This window comes from Scyliorhinus canicula, chromosome 4, assembly GCF_902713615.1.
Source record: "Scyliorhinus canicula chromosome 4, sScyCan1.1, whole genome shotgun sequence".
Taxonomy (NCBI): Eukaryota; Metazoa; Chordata; class Chondrichthyes; order Carcharhiniformes; family Scyliorhinidae; genus Scyliorhinus; species Scyliorhinus canicula.
This window is the reverse complement of record NC_052149.1, coordinates 130,795,533-130,813,362: the sequence shown is the minus strand read 5'-3', so window position 1 is coordinate 130,813,362 and position 17,830 is coordinate 130,795,533. Positions and strand designations below refer to the sequence as shown.

The following is a 17,830-nucleotide window of genomic DNA, read 5'->3' as shown; positions in this document are numbered from 1 at the left end:
ATCTAAAGTTAGCACAGGACAGTTAAATATAGCCCTTCTTAGTCAGAAATTACAAACAAAGTGAGAGCTACTTTCTCAGCGGCCCGAGGAAGAAGAAAAGTTTTTTTTTTGCTCCAAACAGGCCTCAGCTCAGTGTGTAATTGGTGAAATAAACAGGAAGTTTTAGTCAGTATGTGAGCCTTGACGTCAGATGTTAAAGCATCAAATTATTGACCACAGGCTGCTGGAGCAGGAGCACGCAGTGTGCTCTGACACACACAGTGGGAAGCAGACAGAGAGACAGACAGACAGGGAGAAGGAGGGAGCTCTCAACTCCCCTCCCACAGACACTACCCGGTGACACCACCTGTGTGGCTCAAGCTGACCAGAGTGGTGAGAGGGCAAATCAAACAGCATGGTCTGAAAAGTTTCGTCAGGCTGTCTCCCTAGCTGAACGGCAGAGGTGAGTCGCAGTTAAACAGCAAAGAGTTTGTGCTGAGTATTACAAGTTGAGGCTGTGGCTTCCCCAGGTAGGTGCAGGCCTGTTCGGTCAGGGTGTGGTGACAGAAACGTGCTCAGGATCACAGTCTCTGAGGCTTCTCTCAAAACCGAACACGTTTATCGGAAAGGCACACAAACTTTTTTATCACTTTACTTTTCATTCTATGTGTTGGATAAAATGATTCATTCCCCTCTGGTACTATACAGTGCCTGCGTTCTCTCAATCTCAGCTACTGTACAGATACAGAACACAGAGGGAATGATTCATTTTTGTCTGGCTTAATATGTCTCAGTGTTAGTGAGAAGGTGGCGTTGAGGGATACAGGAAAGTAGGTACAGAGGGAGGCCATTCAGCCCTCCGAATCTGCCCTGCCATATTCAGTGAGATCATGGCTGACTTTTATCTTAACTCCGCCATATTCCCATTAATAATCTTAACGATGCACAGTTATTGATTGAACCATAGCAGCGCCTGTTTTTTGTGGGAGAATGTTTCACATTTCTGCTACTCTCTCTGTGATTCTAATTTCTCTCCTCAATGCTCTACCTGATTTTTAGGTTTTGTCTCATTCTCACCTTCCAGCTCAAAATGTTTAAATCAATTCTTTTCAAAATCTTAAAAACTTCAAACAAATCGCCGAAATAATCCTGAGACCATTAATCGGGTTTATATAACCTCCTTTAATAATCTAACTCTTGGCGTCCAGGTGCAGCTTGGCTGTAACTTCCTCAGAGTGGCAATCCCTTGTCAGATTTACCCATTCTGGGATTAGAAAGCCCCTTCCTCACTCAGACTGGGTGAAACAGGAGAAGCGAAGAACGTTTCCTGCTGTATCAGCGAGGAGTCAGTGGGGCGTAGAGAGGTAAGGAACACACCCGTAGCTGCCGTACAGGAGGCATTTCAAGGGGCAACTAAAAGGTAAATGATTCAGACAACTTGGGGGTCCTGTCAAAGAGGGGGTGCTGGAGAGGGGAGAGGGGTCAGATACAGGATGGGGGTTCAGGTGGGTCTGGAGTGGGGCCTGTTCGACCAGAGATGGGGGGGTCTGAGACTGTAGGTGGGCATCATACTGGACAGGGGGGTCGGACTGGAGGTGATGTTGAGGGGTTCAGACTGGAGGTGGGGGGGGGGGGGGGCGGGGACTGGAGGGAGATCATCCGGACCACAGGTGGAGGTAGATTCGGTCTGGAGATGGAGGGAGGTTCTGACCAGAGGTGGAGGGGGATTTGGACTGGGGAAGCAGGGGTTTCGGAGTGGAGGGGAAGGAGGTTCAAACTGGAGGTGGACGGGGTTTCGGAGTGGAGGTGGACGGGGGTTCGGAGTGGAGGTGGAGGTGGGTTTGGGGTGGAGGTGGAGGGGTTTCGGAGTGGAGGTGGAGGGGGGTTTGGAGTGGAGGTGGAGGGGGTTTCGGAGTGGAGGTGGACGGGGGTTCGGAGTGGAGGTGGAGGAGGTTTCGGAGTGGAGGTGTAGGGGGGTTTGGAGTGGAGGTGGAGGGGGTTTCGGAGTGGAGGTGGAGGAGGGTTTGGAGTGGAGGTGGAGGGGGTTTCAGAGTGGAGGTGGAGGGGGTTCGGAGTGGAGGTGGAGGGGGTTTCAGAGTGGAGGTGGAGGGGGGTTCGGAGTGGAGGTGAAGGGTGGTTCGGAGTGGAGGTGGAGGGGGTTTCAGAGTGGAGGTGGAGGGGAGTTCGGAGTGGAGGTGAAGGGTGGTTCGGAGTGGAGGTGGAGGGGGTTTCAGAGTGGAGGTGGAGGGGAGTTCGGAGTGGAGGTGGAGGAGGTTTCGGAGTGGAGGTGGAGGGGGTTCGGAGTGGAGGTGGAGGGGGGTTCGGAGTGGAGGTGGAGGGGGGTTCGGAGTGGAGGTGGAGGGGGTTTTGGAGTGGAGGTGGAGGGGGTTTCGGAGTGGAGGTGGAGGGGGTTCGGAGTGGAGGTGGAGGGGGTTTGGAGTGGAGGTGGAGGGGCGTTTGGAGTGGAGGTGGAGGGGGGTTTGGAGTGGAGGTGGAGGGGGTTCGGAGTGGAGGTGGAGGGGGGTTCGGAGTGGAGGTGGAGGGGGTTTCAGAGTGGAGGTGGAGGGGGGTTCGGAGTGGAGGTGAAGGGTGGTTCGGGGTGGAGGTGGAGGGGGTTTCGGAGTGCAGGTGGAGGGGGTTTCGGAGTGGAGGTGAAGGGAGTTTCGGGCTGGAGGTGGAGGGGGGTTCGGAGTGGAGGTGGAGGGGGTTCGGAGTGGAGGTGGAGGGGGGTTCGGAGTGGAGGTGGAGGGGGGTTCGGAGTGGAGGTGGAGGGGGTTTCGGAGTGGAGGTGGAGGGGGGTTTGGAGTGGAGGTGGAGGGGGGTTCAGATTGGAGGTGGAGGGGTTCCATTGTGGAGGTGGAGTGGGTTTTGGACTGGAGGTGGAGGGGGTTCAGATTGGAGGTGGAGGGGTTCCATTGTGGAGGTAAATTGGTTTCGGAGTGGAGGTGGAGGGAGGTTCAGATTGGAGGTGGAGGGGTTTCGGTCTGGAGGTGGAGTGGGTTTTGGACTGGAGGTGGAGGGGGGTTCAGATTGGAGGTGGAGGGGTTTCGGAGTGGAGGTGGAGGGGGTTTGGAGTGGAGGTGGAGGGGTTTCGGTCTGGAGGTGAAGTGGTTTCGGAGTGGAGGTGGAGGGGTTACGGAGCGGAGGTGGAGGGGTTTCGGTCTGGAGGTGGTGGGATTAGGAGTGGAGGTGGAGGGTTTTCAGAGTGGAGGTGGAGGGGGGGATCAGAGTGGAGGTGGTGGGGGTTTTGAGTGGAGGTGGGTTTCGGTCTGGAGGTGAAGTGGTTTCGGGCTGGAGGTGGAGGGGGGTTCAGAGTGGAGGTGGAGGGGGGTTCAGAGTGGAGGTGGAGGGGGGTTCAGATTGGAGGTGGAGGGGTCTCGGAGTAGAGGTGGAGGGGGTTCGGAGTGGAGGTGGAGGGGGGTTCGGAGTGGAGGTGTAGGGGGGTTTGGAGTGGAGGTGGAGGGGGTTTCGGAGTGGAGGTGGAGGAGGGTTTGGAGTGGAGGTGGAGGGGGTTTCAGAGTGGAGGTGGAGGGGGTTCGGAGTGGAGGTGGAGGGGGTTTCAGAGTGGAGGTGGAGGGGGGTTCGGAGTGGAGGTGAAGGGTGGTTCGGAGTGGAGGTGGAGGGGGTTTCAGAGTGGAGGTGGAGGGGAGTTCGGAGTGGAGGTGAAGGGTGGTTCGGAGTGGAGGTGGAGGGGGTTTCAGAGTGGAGGTGGAGGGGAGTTCGGAGTGGAGGTGGAGGAGGTTTCGGAGTGGAGGTGGAGGGGGTTCGGAGTGGAGGTGGAGGGGGGTTCGGAGTGGAGGTGGAGGGGGGTTCGGAGTGGAGGTGGAGGGGGTTTTGGAGTGGAGGTGGAGGAGGTTTCGGAGTGGAGGTGGAGGGGGTTCGGAGTGGAGGTGGAGGGGGTTTGGAGTGGAGGTGGAGGGGCGTTTGGAGTGGAGGTGGAGGGGGGTTTGGAGTGGAGGTGGAGGGGGTTCGGAGTGGAGGTGGAGGGGGGTTCGGAGTGGAGGTGGAGGGGGTTTCAGAGTGGAGGTGGAGGGGGGTTCGGAGTGGAGGTGAAGGGTGGTTCGGGGTGGAGGTGGAGGGGGTTTCGGAGTGCAGGTGGAGGGGGTTTCGGAGTGGAGGTGGAGGGGTTTCGGAGTGGAGGTGGAGGGGGGTTCGGAGTGGAGGTGGAGGGGGGTTCGGAGTGGAGGTGGAGGGGGTTTCGGAGTGGAGGTGGAGGGGGGTTTGGAGTGGAGGTGGAGGGGGGTTCAGATTGGAGGTGGAGGGGTTCCATTGTGGAGGTGGAGTGGGTTTTGGACTGGAGGTGGAGGGGGTTCAGATTGGAGGTGGAGGGGTTCCATTGTGGAGGTAAATTGGTTTCGGAGTGGAGGTGGAGGGGGGTTCAGATTGGAGGTGGAGGGGTTTCGGTCTGGAGGTGGAGTGGGTTTTGGACTGGAGGTGGAGGGGGGTTCAGATTGGAGGTGGAGGGGTTTCGGAGTGGAGGTGGAGGGGGTTTGGAGTGGAGGTGGAGGGGTTTCGGTCTGGAGGTGAAGTGGTTTCGGAGTGGAGGTGGAGGGGTTACGGAGCGGAGGTGGAGGCGTTTCGGTCTGGAGGTGGTGGGATTAGGAGTGGAGGTGGAGGGTTTTCAGAGTGGAGGTGGGTTTCGGTCTGGAGGTGAAGTGGTTTCGGGCTGGAGGTGGAGGGGGGTTCAGAGTGGAGGTGGAGGGGGGTTCAGAGTGGAGGTGGAGGGGGGTTCAGATTGGAGGTGGAGGGGTCTCGGAGTGGAGGTGGAGGGGGTTAGGAGTGGAGTTGGAGGGTTTTCAGAGTGGAGGTGGAGGGGGGTTTTGAGTGGAGGTGGAGGGGGGTTCAGATTGGAGGTGGAGGGGGGTTTGGAGTGGAGGTGGAGGGGGATTTGGACTGGAGGTGGAGGGGTTTTGGAGCGGAGGTGGAAGGTGGTTTGGAGTGGAGGTGGAGGGGTTTCGGAGCAGAGGTGGAGGGTGCTTCGGAGTGGAGGTGGAGGGGGTTTGGAGTGGAGGTGGAGGGGGTTCGGAGTGGAGGTGGAGGGTGGTTCGGAGTGGAGGTGGAGGGGGGTTTGGAGTGGAGGTGGAGGGGGTTTGGAGTGGAGGTGGAGGGGGGTTTGGAGTGGAGGTGGAGGGGGATTTGGAGTGGAGGTGGAGGGGGGTTCGGAGTGGAGGTGGAGGGGGTTTCGGAGTGGAGGTGGAGGGGGGTTTGGAGTGGAGGTGGAGGGGGGTTTGGAGTGGAGGTGGAGGGGGTTTCGGTCTGGAGGTGGAGTGGGTTTTGGACTGGAGGTGGAGGGGGTTCAGATTGGAGGTGGAGGGGTTTCGGAGTGGAGGTAAAGTGGTTTCGGAGTGGAGGTGGAGGGGGTTTCGGTCTGGAGGTGGAGTGGGTTTTGGACTGGAGGTGGAGGGGGGTTCAGATTGGAGGTGGAGGGGTTTCGGAGTGGAGGTGGAGGGGGTTCGGAGTGGAGATGGAGGGGTTTCGGTCTGGAGGTGAAGTGGTTTCGGAGTGGAGGTGGAGGGGTTACGGAGCGGAGGTGGAGGGGTTTCGGTCTGGAGGTGGTGGGGTTAGGAGTGGAGGTGGAGGGTTTTCAGAGTGGAGGTGGAGGGGGGATCAGAGTGGAGGTGGAGGAGGGTTTTGAGTGGAGGTGGAGTGGGTTTCGGTCTGGAGGTGAAGTGGTTTCGGGCTGGAGGTGGAGGGGGGTTCAGAGTGGAGGTGGAGGGGGGTTCAGATTGGAGGTGGAGGGGTCTCGGAGTGGAGGTGGAGGGGGTTAGGAGTGGAGTTGGAGGGTTTTCAGAGTGGAGGTGGAGGGGGGTTCAGAGTGGAGGTGGAGGGGGGTTCAGATTGGAGGTGGAGGGGGGTTTGGAGTGGAGGTGGAGGGGGGTTTGGAGTGGAGGTGGAGGGGGATTTGGACTGGAGGTGGAGGGGTTTTGGAGCGGAGGTGGAGGGTGGTTTGGAGTGGAGGTGGAGGGGTTTCGGAGCAGAGGTGGAGGGTGCTTCGGAGTGGAGGTGGAGGGGGTTTGGAGTGGAGGTGGAGGGGGTTCGGAGTGGAGGTGGAGGGTGGTTCGGAGTGGAGGTGGAGGGGCGTTTGGAGTGGAGGTGGAGGGGGGTTTGGAGTAGAGGTGGAGGGGGATATGGACTGGAGGTGGAGGGGGGTTCGGAGTGGAGGTGGAGGGGGTTTCGGAGTGGAGGTGGAGGGGGGTTTGGAGTGGAGGTGGAGGGGGGTTTGGAGTGGAGGTGGAGGGGGATATGGACTGGAGGTGGAGGGGGGTTCGGAGTGGAGGTGGAGGGGGTTTCGGAGTGGAGGTGGAGGGGGGTTTGGAGTGGAGGTGGAGGGGGGTTTGGAGTGGAGGTGGAGGGGGTTTCGGTCTGGAGGTGGAGTGGGTTTTGGAGTGGAGGTGGAGGGGGGTTCAGATTGGAGGTGGAGGGGTTTCGGTCTGGAGGTGAAGTGGTTTCGGAGTGGAGGTGGAGGGGTTACGGAGCGGAGGTGGAGGGGTTTCGGTCTGGAGGTGGTGGGGTTAGGAGTGGAGGTGGAGGGTTTTCAGAGTGGAGGTGGAGGGGGGATCAGAGTGGAGGTGGAGGGGGTTTTGAGTGGAGGTGGAGGGGGGTTTTGAGTGGAGGTGGAGGGGGGTTCAGATTGGAGGTGGAGGGGGGTTTGGAGTGGAGGTGGAGGGGGATTTGGACTGGAGGTGGATGGGTTTTGGAGCGGAGGTGGAGGGTGGTTTGGAGTGGAGGTGGAGGGGTTTCGGAGCAGAGGTGGAGGGTGCTTCGGAGTGGAGGTGGAGGGGGTTTGGAGTGGAGGTGGAGGGGGTTCGGAGTGGAGGTGGAGGGTGGTTCGGAGTGGAGGTGGAGGGGCGTTTGGAGTGGAGGTGGAGGGGGGTTTGGAGTGGAGGTGGAGGGGGATTTGGACTGGACGTGGAGGGGGGTTCGGAGTGGAGGTGGAGGGGGTTTCGGAGTGGAGGTGGAGGGGGGTTTGGAGTGGAGGTGGAGGGGGGTTTGGAGTGGAGGTGGAGGGGGTTTCGGTCTGGAGGTGGAGTGGGCTTTGGAGTGGAGGTGGAGGGGGGTTCAGATTGGAGGTGGAGGGGTTTCATTGTGGAGGTGGAGTGGGTTTTGGACTGGAGGTGGAGGGGGTTCAGATTGGAGGTGGAGGGGTTTCGGAGTGGAGGTAAAGTGGTTTCGGAGTGGAGGTGGAGGGGGTTTCGGTCTGGAGGTGGAGTGGGTTTGGACTGGAGGTGGAGGGGGGTTCAGATTGGAGGTGGAGGGGTTTCGGAGTGGAGGTAAAGTGGTTTCGGAGTGGAGGTGGAGGGGGTTTCGGTCTGGAGGTGGAGTGGGTTTTGGACTGGAGGTGGAGGGGGGTTCAGATTGGAGGTGGAGGGGTTTCGGAGTGGAGGTGGAGGGGGTTCGGAGTGGAGGTGGAGGGGTTTCGGTCTGGAGGTGAAGTGGTTTCGGAGTGGAGGTGGAGGGGTTGCGGAGCGGAGGTGGAGGGGTTTCGGTCTGGAGGTGGTGGGGTTAGGAGTGGAGGTGGAGGGTTTTCAGAGTGGAGGTGGAGGGGGGATCAGAGTGGAGGTGGAGGGGGGTTTTGAGTGGAGGTGGAGTGGGTTTCGGTCTGGAGGTGAAGTGGTTTCGGGCTGGAGGTGGAGGGGGGTTCAGAGTGGAGGTGGAGGGGGGTTCAGATTGGAGGTGGAGGGGTCACGGAGTGGAGGTGGAGGGGGTTAGGAGTGGAGTTGGAGGGTTTTCAGAGTGGAGGTGGAGGAGGGTTTTGAGTGGAGGTGGAGGGGGGTTCAGATTGGAGGTGGAGGGGGGTTTGGAGTGGAGGTGGAGGGGTTTCAGAGTGGAGGTGGAGGGGGGTTCGGAGTGGAGGTGGAGGGGGTTTCGGAGCGGAGGTGGAGGGTGGTTCGGAGTGGAGTAGGAGGGGGTGTCGGAGTGGAGGTGGAGGGGGTGTCGGAGTGGAGGTGGAGGGGGTTCGGAGTGGAGGTGGAGGGGGTTCGGAGTGGAGGTGGATGTTTTTTCGGAGTGGAGGTGGAGGGGGGTTCGGAGTGGAGGGGGAGGGGGATTTGGAATGGAGTTGGAGGGGGATTTGGAGTGGAGGCGGAGGGGGATTTGGAGTGGAGGTGGAGGGGGTTCGGAGTGGAGGTGGAGGGGGTTCGGAGTGGAGGTGGAGGGGGTTCGGAGTGGAGGTGGAGGGGGTTCGGAGTGGAGGTGGATGTTTTTTCGGAATGGAGGTGGAGGGGGTTTGGAGTGGAGGTGGAGGGGGGTTCGGAGTGGAGTAGGAGGGGGTGTCGGAGTGGAGGTGGATGGGGTGTCGGAGTGGAGGGGGTTTGGAGTGGAGGTGGAGGGGGGTTCGGAGTGGAGTAGGAGGGGGTGTCGGAGTGGAGGTGGATGGGGTGTCGGAGTGGAGGGGGTTTGGAGTGGAGGTGGAGGGGGGTTCGGAGTGGAGGTGGAGGGGGATTTGGAGTGGAGGTGGAGGGGGATTTGGAGTGGAGGTGGAGGGGGATTTGGAGTGGAGGTGGAGGGGGATTTGGATTGGAGGTGGAGGGATTTTGGAGCGGAGGTGGAGGGTGGTTCGGAGTGGAGGTGGAGGGGGGTTCGGACTGGAGGGTTGTGAGGGGTTCATTCTTGAGGAGGGGGTACGGACTGGAAATGTCCCGTGCGTAGCTGGGTCTGAGGTTTTAAATAGTTACTCTGGAGTTAACAGTGATTTTGTTTCCCTCTAGCTCCCTCAGAGTAATTATCAGGGCAAAACAGGCAGAACTACTCGGTTAGAGATTTAAATCACTTCTATCAGCTGGTTCCCAGCCAGTTGTCCAGAGGAAGTTAGCACTTCTGGGTAAAGGTGGGAATTTCCTCGAGGCATTTCCCAGTGCATCATTGGGTAGTCCCTAAATGTGACACTGGGGAACAAGGAATTTACAGGCCCTTGTGGACAGAACTGTCTGCAGATGTGCTCCGATTAGGGTTTTTGTACAGAATTGTTACGATGTAGAAGGAGACCATTCAACCCATTGGCCGCGATTCTCCGGTCCCGCGCGGCATCGGGAAGGCCGTCGTGAACTTGGCCGAGTTTCACGTCGGCCTCGGAGGCCGCTCCTCGCACCCTATTCACCCCCCCACCCCACCCGAGGGGGGCTAGGAGCGGCGTTCCGTAAATCTCGGCCGCCGAGCCTTGACGCTTGCGGCGCCTAAGTGACGTCAGCCGCGCATGCACAGGTTGGCCGGCTCCAACCCGCGCATGCGCGGTTGCCGTCTTCCCCTTCGCTGCCCCACAAGACGTGGTGGCTTGATCTTGCGGGTCGGCGGAGGGGAAAGAGTGCGTCCCTTGGAGACACCGGCCCGACGATCAGTGGGCATCGATCGCGGGCCAGTCCCTTCCCGAGCACGGCCGTGGTTCTCACTCCCCTCTCCGCCCCCCACAAGCCACAAACGAAGCTTTGGCACCATGTTCACGACGGCAGCGACCAGGTGTGGTTGCCGCCGGAGTGAACCGGTCGGGAACGTCAGGCCGCTCGGCCCATCCGGGCCGGAGAATCGCCGGTCGCCGTGAAAAACGGCAAGCGGCGATTCTCCGAACGGGGTGTGGGAGAATCACGGGGGGTGCCAGGGCGGCGTGTCGTGAGTCGCCCGGCCCTCCCGCAATTCTCCCACCTAGTGTGGGGAGCGGAGAATCGCGCCCATTGCGTCTGCACCGGCTCTCCAAACAAACATCGTCGGCGAGATTCTCCGTTCCTGAGACTAAGTGTTGATGCTGACGCAGGATTCGTGGAGTTCCACAACAGCAAAAGCGATGCTGCACTCGGACTGATTCAGCAACTGTGGAGAGGCTAGCACTGGCACCATGTGGAACACAATTGATTCCAATAGAAAACAGCGTGGGATTCACCAGGTCCGTGATTGACCCTCGGGAGACTGACAAGCTGCAGTCCAACGTATACATTACACTCCCCAGATACACTCAACCTAGCCAAAAAGATGGCACTGGTTGTGTTGGAGTGCACCCATCCCGCTAATGGGGCCAGAGGGTACATAGGGGGAGTGTCGTGGGTAAGACCTGTGGCCCTATGTTCACAGTGGGCAATCAGTGGCGTGTGGAGCTGCATGGCTACCTTGCAGGCTGCGGCAGTGTGCTCCGTGCCGGTCCACCCCGACCCCACAGCCCACCTCCTGGTCACTCCCCACTACTCCCCCAGGCCCTGGCAGAACCCCCCCCCCGGCCAACGGCATGACTGTCAGCAAACTCTGGCAATGTGGACATTTTCCGTACCACCTCCTTTTCCCTCAGCAGCCATGGGGCCTGTTTCATGATTTTTAAAAGCACAAGTGAACCTCGGCCTTTTGAATTCGCCCCAGTGGAGGTGGAGCATCGCGGAGGCCCCGGGGAATACCGGCTCGGGCCCGCTAGTGCTATGCAAACGGTGTTTACTGTACGTGGGCAGCGGGACGCATCGACGCCGCTGTCGAGGCACTGGAGAAAACCGCCGCTTGCCACAATTTTGGCATCTAAACCGATTCTCCACCCAATCGCGTTTCCCTATTCCGGCCGACGGAGAATCCGGCCCCATGACTTTGTACCATTCCCCTGCCTGTTTTCTGTACCCCTGCACATTGTTTCTGTTCAAATAACCAGCTAAAGTCTTCCTGACGACCTAGATTGAACCTGCCTCCACCACACTTTCAGAACCTCGCCACTCGCTGTGTGAAAAATCCTCACATCATACTCTCTTCTTTCGCAAATCTCTTTAAATCTGTGCCCTCTTGTTCTTAATCCTTTTATGGGGGTGAACAGTCTCTCTATCTACTCCGTCCAGCCCCCTCATGATTTTGAACATCTCTATCAAATCTCCTCTTAGCCACTTCTCTCCAAGGAGAACAGTCCCAACCTCTCCAATCAATCCTCATAACTGAAGTTTCTCATCCATGGAACCATTCTCGTGAACATTTCCTGCACTCTCTCCAATCTGTTCACATCCTTCTTATGGTGTGGCACCCACAACTGTACACAATACTCCAGCTGAGCTCTAACACGGAACCTCTTTGCTCTTGTACTCCATCTCTATTAATAAAGCCCAGAATAGGATCTGCTTTATTAACTGATCTCTCCATTTGGTCTGCCACCTTTATCACTGCATGTAGATACCCATGTCCCTCTGCTCCCCTTTAAGAATTCCCTCTCCCTGTTCCTTTTACCAAAATGCATCACCTCACACTTCTCCACATTGACCTCCATCTGCCACCAATCTGCCCACTTCACCAACTTGTCTATGTCTTTTTGAAGTTCAACCATCCTCCTCACAGTTTACATTATTTCCACCCCCTGCACACCAAGATCGAGATCCTTTAAATAAATCAGAAAAATCAAGGGCGAGGGGAAGGTGGCCAGGATTAGGAAGGTGTTGCTGCAGAGAGGACGGCAGTCAAAGGGGTTGGGTCTCCCAAATCTACTGTATTACCACTAGGCAGCGTGTGCGGAGACGGTGAGGAGTTGGGTTAGGGGGGGGGGGGGGGGTGGACTCCCAATGGCTTACAATGGCGGAGAGTTTGTGCAGGGGGTCGGGGCTGAGAGCGTTGGCAACAGCGCTGCTCCCGATGGCCCCAGGGAAATATCCAGGGAGTCCAGTGGTAGCGGCGATGCTGAAACTCTGGAGGCAGTTGCGTCAGCACTTTAGGTTGTGAGCGGGGTTAAGGGAAATGCCAATTCAGCAGAATCACAGCTTTGAGCCAGGGAAGTGGGATGGGAGTTTTCGGAGATGGGAGGAGAAGGAAGTAGGGCATTAAAGGATTTGTTTCTAGGGGGCTAGTTTGCGGGACTGGAGGAGTGGGGGGGGGGGGGGGGGGAATGTGGGTTGGGGCAGGGGGAGATGTTTAGGTATATGCAGGTCCGAGATTTCACTCGGATGGAGAGACAGAGCTTTCTGGTGGCGACGGCCTCCACACTGTTGGAGGAGGTGCTGATAGCAGGGGGAGTGGAGGGGGAGGGGGGTGTTGGCGATTAATGGGGTGATTCTGGGAGAAGAGAAGGCACCACTGGGGGAGATTAAGATAAAATGGGGGGAAGAGGTTGGGGAGGGCATAGAGGAGGGGTTGTGGTGTGAGGTGCTCCAGGGGGTGAATGCTTCAACTTTGTGCGCAAGGTTGGGGCTGATACAACTGAGGTGGTGTATAGGACATGCCTCACAAAGAAGAGGATGAGCCGACTCTCTGAGGGAGTAGAGGATGTTTGTGAACGTTGCTGTGAAATTGACTGGTCTGTCATTTCTGGACTTATCCTGACAAGCTTTTTCGAACAAGGATGTAACATTTGCAATTCTTCAGCCCTCTGGTACTGCCAAAAGAAGACTGGAAGATTATGGTTGGCGCCCTGCAATTTCCATTCTCACTTCCTTTAATATCCATGGATGTACCTCATCTGGTCCGCGTGCCTTGCCAATTTGCAGTACCGACAGTCTATTCAACAATTACTTCTTATCAATTTGAATATTGAAAAGACACTGAGATCCATTCATCTCGTGGTCCAAAGTTGCTGACACTTCACTGTGTTGGAATCCATTGGCCAAAATGTGGTCAAGTCACATAATCTGTCAATGTCTGTAATTTTAGTTTTAGTTGTGATTCTCTACAGTTATCTATGGGCAGCAAGGTAGCACAGTGGTTAGCACTGTTGCTTCACAGCTCCAGGGCCCCAAGTTCGATTCCCGGCTTGGGCCACTGTCTGTGTGGAGTCTGCATGTTCTCCACGTGTCTGCGTGGGTTTCCTCCGGTGCTCCGGTTCCTCCCACAAGTTCTGAAAGACGTGCTGTTAGGTGAATTGGACATTCTGAATTCTCCCTCTGTGACCCGAACAGGCGCTGTAATGTGGCGACCAGGGGATTTTCACAGTTACTTCAGTGCAGTGTTAATGTAAGCCTACTTGTGACAATAAAGATTACTATTATTATCGAAGTCATTAATATTTGTAATGAAGTATTGAGTTCCCAGCACTAATCATTGTGGGACAACATTAATAATTTCCTTCCAGATTGAGTAGTCTTATTATCCCTGCTCTTTCTCGTTTGTCACTAAACAAACTCTGAACCCAGTCATTCGTTTGCAATTTCATGATCTTTCATTTGAGCCAAGAGTCTTCCAGATGGAACCTCATTGAATACCTTTTGGAAGTCCATAGAATCTACACCCATAGGTTATTCTGTCTTCTGGTCATAGAGTCATTGCAGCACAGACCAGACCATTCAGTCCATCGAGTCCCTGTTGGTTCTCTGTAGAACAACTCAATCAGCCGCAATCCCTCGCTCTGTTTCCGTTTCTCTGCACGTTTATTTCCCTCAAGTTCCCATCCAAATTCCTTCTTGAATCATTCATCGTCTCCACATCCAGGCCCCTGCGAGTTCCAGCTCATCACTACTTGCTGTGTAAAAATCTTCTTCCTCACATTCCCCTCTGTGTCTCTTACCCCTCAGTCATTGCAGCCTCAGCAAATGGGAAAAGGTTTTTCTTTGTCTACCTTATCTAAACCTGTCATTACTTCCATCAAATTTCCCCTCAAACTCCTTTACTCCAAGGAGAACAACCTAATCTAACCTTGTAACTAAAATCCTTCATCCCTGATCCATTCTGGGAAACCTCCTCCGCACCTTCTCAATGACCCTCACATCGAAGTGTGGGGACCAGAACTGGACACAATTCTCTCATTGTGGCCTAACCAGAGCTTTATAAAGGTTGAGAATAACGTGCCTGATTGAATATTAAATCCTCCATTTTTGAAGCAGGTTCCACCATAGGCACAGGACCTCGCACCCCCCCTCCCCCACAAACACAGAGAAACTCCCCCCGTCCCCCACGGAAATGGGAAACTCTCCCCCCTCCTGGCCCCACCACTGACACTGAGAGCGCCCACCGCCCACCATCGACAGACATGGGGAACTCCACCCGTCTCCCCCCATGGATACAGGGACCCCCACCATGGACACAGGGAACCTCCTCCGACCACGGACATGGGACACCCCCCCCCACCCCCATAACAGGGACACAAGGTACTACCTCCATCTTCCACCCCATCTTGGACATGGGGAAACCCTCCCTCGCCCAGGCCCACCACGGAGACGGGGAACTCCCCAATCCTCCTCCCCCCCACCCCCTACGGACAGAGGGAACGCACCCTCACCCACCCACCCAAGGGGAACTCCCCTCCCACTCCCTTTTATGGACTGACCTCATTAACACTACACCCCTGTATGCTTCACCCGATGCCAGTGTTATGTAGTTACATTGTGTACCTTGTGTTGCCCTATTATGTATTTTCTTTTATTTCCTTTTCTTCCCATGTACTGAATGATCTGTTGAGCTACTCGCAGAAAAATACTTTTCACTGTACCTCGGTACACGTGACAATAAACAAAATCCAAATCCTCCCTGCCCCCACAGACAACACTGGCAACTGCTCGACCATGGACACGGAATTACCCCTCTCCCTCCACCCCCCACCCTGAACACAGGGAACCCCCCACCCCCACCACGGTCAGGGGTAATCTCCCTCCCACCACGGTCATGGAGAATCTCCCCCCCCCCCCCCCACCACACCACGGTCAGGGGGAATCCACCCCCCCCACCCTCCTCCGCCCACCCCTGCCAAGGATAGAGAGACCTCCCTCTGGCCGCCCCTGCTATGGACAAGGGAACCCCCCGCCCCCCACGGATGTGGGAAACTCCCCCCCCATACACCCTGCCACCGACATAGGGAACATCCCCCACACCACCGACACGGGGAACTCACCCCTGTCCCCCTGTCACAGACACAGAGAACACTCTCCCCCAACCCGCCTGAGTGTTTCATTACAGATTCTAATAGCTTGTCGCAATCTGTCATTTCTTATTTGCTTTCTCTCACCTTCCTCACTTAAATGAGTTGCACTCACAATTTTCCAATCGAAAGGGACCATTACTGAGTGAGGAATGCTTGGAAAAGTTACCACTAAACTCTGCTCATTTACTTCCTCCCAAATCACTCTTCACTCTGTGTTTCTAACATTGAGCTCTCGTTAGAGTTAATCATTCCTTGAGAATTTCAGGTCCATTATTGAAATTTCAGCTCCATTATTCGGAGTATTGCGTACAGTTCTGGTCGCCTCATTATAGGAAGGACGTGGAAGCTTTGGAACGGGTGCAGAGGAGATTTACCAGGATGTTGCCTGGTATGGAGGGAAAATCTTATGAGGATGGCTGATGGACTTGAGGTTGTTTTCGTTAGAGAGAAGAAGGTTAAGAGGTGACTTAATAGAGGCCTACAAAATGATCAGAGGGTTAGATAGGGTGGACAGCGAGAGCCTTCTCCCGCGGATGGAGGTGGCTAGCACGAGGGGACATAGCCTTAAATTGAGGGGTAATAGATATAGGACAGAGGTCAGAGGTGGGGTTTTTTACGCAAAGAGTGGTGAGGCCGTGGAATGCCCTACCTGCAACAGTAGTGAACTCGCCAACATTGAGGGCATTTAAAAGTTTATTGGATAAGCATATGGATGATAAGGGCATAGTGTAGGTTAGATGGCCTTTAGTTTTTTACCATGTTGGTGCAACATCGAGGGCTGAAGGGCCTGTACTGCGCTGTATCGTTCTATGTTCTATGTTCTATGTTCTATTATTCTCTTTCTTGACTCTGCAGACTGACAATTTTTCCACCAGTCTGCCACTCCCTTATTTTACTTTACAATATTACCAATCTGCTTTACAAGGTGCACATTGTCCTGGTCTGCCTTTGTTAGTTTTGTAAAGTAATTTTGTGTTAATCATGACAACATTCAGGTTTCTTAATGAGTTCCCCTCAAAAGAGGGAATTTATGCGTGGACTCAAAGGAAATGGGTGAGATTCTTAATAAGTACTTTGCATCGGTATTCACAAAGGAGAGGGACAAGATGGATGTTGAGGCTAGGGATGGATGTTTAAATACTCTAGGTCAAGTTGTCATACGGAAGGGGGAAGTTTTGGGTATTCTAAAAGACATTAAGGTGGACAAGTCCCCAGGACCAGATGGGATCTATCCCAAGTTACTGAGGGAAGCGAGGGTCGAAATAGCTGGGGCTTTAACAGATATCTTTGCAGCATCTTTGAGCATGAGTGAGGTCCCGGAGGACTGGTGAATTGCTAATGTTGTCCCTTTGTTTAAGAAGGGTAGCAGGGATAATCAAGGGAATTATAGACCTGTGAGCTTGACGTCAGTGGTAGGCAAACTGTTGGAGAAGATACTGAGGGATAGGATCTATTCACATCTGGAAGAAAATAGACTTATCAGTGATAGGCAGCATGGTTTTGTGCAGGGAAGGTCATGTCTAAAACACCTAATAGAATTCTTTGAGGAAGTGACAAAGTTAATTGATGAGGGAAGGACTGTAGACGTCATATGCATGGACTTTAGTAAGGCGTTTGATAAGGTTTCCCATGGCAGGTTGATGGAAAAAGTGAAGTCGTATGGGGTTCAGGGTGTACTAGCTAGATGGATAAAGAACTGGCTGGGCAACAGGAGACAGAGAGTAGCAGTGGAAGGGAGTGTCTCAAAATGGAGAAGGGTGACTAGTGGTGTTCCAAAGGGATCCGTGCTCGGACCACTGTTGTTTGTGATCTACATAAATGACCTGGAGGAAGGTATAGGTGGTCTGATTACCAAGTTTGCAGATGATACTAAGAATGGTGGAGTTGCAGATAGCGAGGAGGACTGTCAGAGAATGCAACAAAATATAGATAGATTGGAGAGTTGGGCAGAGAAATGGCAGATGGGGTTCACTCCAGGCAAATGCGAGGTGATGCATTTTGGAAGATCAAATTCAAGAGCGGACTATGTGGTCAATGGAAGGGTCTTGGGGAAAATTGATGCACAGAGAGATCTGGGAGTTCAGGTCCATTGTACCCTGAAGGTGGCAACCCAGGTGGATAGAGTGGTTAAGAAGGCATACAGCATGCTTGTCTTCATCAGAAGGGGTATTGAGTACAAGAGTTGGCAGGTCATGTTACAGTTGTATAGGACTTTGGTTCGGCCACATTTGGAATACTGCGTGCAGTTCTGGTCGCCACATTACCAGAAGGATGTGGATGCTTTGGAGAGGGTGCAGAGGAGGTTCACCAGGATGTTGCCTGGTATGGAGGGTGCTAGCTATGAAGAAAGGTTGAGTAGATTAGGATTGTTTTCGTTGGAAAGACAGAGGTTGAGGGGGGACCTGATTGAGGGCTACAAAATTATGAGAGGTATGGACAGTGTGGATAGCAACAAGCTTTTCCCAAGAGTGGGAGTGTCAGTTACAAGGGGTCACGATTTCAAGATGAGAGGGGGAAAGTTTAAGGGAGATGTGCGTGGAAAGTTTTTTACGCAGAGGGTGGTGGGTGCCTGGAACGCTTTACCAGCGGAGGTGGTAGAGGCGGGCACGATAGCATCATTTAAGATGCATCTGGACAGGTATATGAATGGGCGGCAACAGAGGGAAGTAGACCTTGGAAAATAGGAGACAGGTTTAGATAAAGGATCTGGATCGGCGCAGGCTGGGAGGGCCGAAGGGCCTGTTCCTGTGCTGTAATTTTCTTCGTTCTTTGTTCTTTTGTTCAAACAACTCTGACTAAGTTCCATTATTTATTTGCCATTTATATCACTTCGGGAGCTCCGAGATCGACAACATTTTTCACATTTAATGGAACGTTTCCTTTAGTTTCACAAGACATCTTACTATTTTATTGGATTACAACCTTGTATCAGGCAAGGTGGAGAGGTGGGATAGGGGGATATGGGGAGACGGTGAGGGTGGGATTGAGGGGCATGGGGAGGTGGTGAGAGTAGGATTGGGGGATAAGGGGAGATGGAGGGATTGAGGGATACGGGGAGATGGTGAG

The 17,830-nt window shown here is 55.0% G+C and overlaps 1 protein-coding gene across 1 annotated transcript in view; it reads left to right on the top strand.

Annotated features, from left to right (window-relative positions):
• The first annotated feature begins 214 nt into the window (after positions 1–214).
• LOC119965000 (uncharacterized protein KIAA0040) overlaps positions 215–17,830 on the top strand; it is a 19,536-nt gene continuing 1,920 nt past the window's right edge. Inside the window, exon 1 of the mRNA XM_038795190.1 lies at positions 215–442. The gene's annotated coding sequence lies outside the window, so the exon portion shown is untranslated. The remainder of the gene's footprint in view (positions 443–17,830) is intronic.